The 1,004-nt window shown below is 41.5% G+C and overlaps 1 non-coding gene across 1 annotated transcript; it reads right to left on the bottom strand.

Moving 5' to 3' along the window:
* Positions 1-217: 217 nt before the first annotated feature.
* Positions 218-325, bottom strand: LOC148574431 (small nucleolar RNA R71). The gene has a single exon (XR_015906793.1). It is a non-coding gene; the product is annotated as a small nucleolar RNA R71 (small nucleolar RNA).
* Positions 326-1,004: the final 679 nt, after the last annotated feature.

The raw sequence follows: 1,004 nt of genomic DNA, 5'->3' as shown, positions 1-1,004 counted from the left end.
AGATCCTCATCAATTTTTAGTTGAATTCCTGCAAATCTGTGACACTGTCAAGACCAATGGAGTTGATCCCGAGGTCTACAGGCTTATGCTTTTCCCTTTTGTTGTAAGAGACAGAGCTAGAACATGGTTGGATTCACAACCTAAGAAAAGCCTGAACTCTTGGGAAAAGTTGGTCAGTACTTTCCTGGCCAATTTCTTTCCACCTCAAAAGATGAGCAAGCTTAGAGTGGAAATTCAAACCTTCAGACAGAAGGAAGGTGAGTCCCTCTATGAAGCTTGGGAAAGATATAAGCAATTGATCAAAAAGTGTCCTTCTGACATGCTTCCAGAATGGAGCATCATATGTATATTCTATGATGGTCTGTCTGAGTTGTCAAAAATGTCATTGGACCATTCTGCAGGAGGATCTCTTCATCTGAAAACCCCTGCAGAAGCTCAAGAACTCATTGAAATGGTTGCAAATAACCAGTTCATGTACACCTCTGAGAGGAGTCCTGTGAACAATGGGACGCCTCGGAAGAAGGGAGTTCTTAAAATTGATACTCTGAATGCCATATTGGCTCAGAACAAAATATTGACTCAGCAAGTCAATATGATTTCTCGGAGTCTGAATGGATTGCAAGCTGCATCCAATAGTACTAAAGAAGCATCTTCTGAAGAAGAAGCTTATGATTCTGAGAACCCTGCAATGGCAGAGGTGAATTACATGGGAGAACCCTATGGAAACACCTATAATCCTTCATGGAGAAATCATCCAAATTTATCATGGAAGGACCAACAGAAGCCTCAACAAAGCTTCAACAAAAATGGTGGAAGAAATAGGTTTAGCAATAGCAAGCCTTTTCCATCATCGTCTCAAGAACAGACAGAGAATTCTGAACAGAGCCATTCTGGCCTAGCAACCATAGTCTCTGATCTATCCAAGGCCACACTAAGTTTCATGAATGAAACAAGGTCCTCCATTAGAAATTTGGAGGCACAGGTGGGTCAGCTGAGTAAGAAGA

This window comes from Arachis ipaensis, chromosome B2, assembly GCF_059453495.1.
Source record: "Arachis ipaensis isolate K30076 ecotype BB chromosome B2, ASM5945349v1, whole genome shotgun sequence".
Classification (NCBI taxonomy): domain Eukaryota; kingdom Viridiplantae; phylum Streptophyta; class Magnoliopsida; order Fabales; family Fabaceae; genus Arachis; species Arachis ipaensis.
This window is presented reverse-complemented; position numbering and strand designations above follow the sequence as displayed.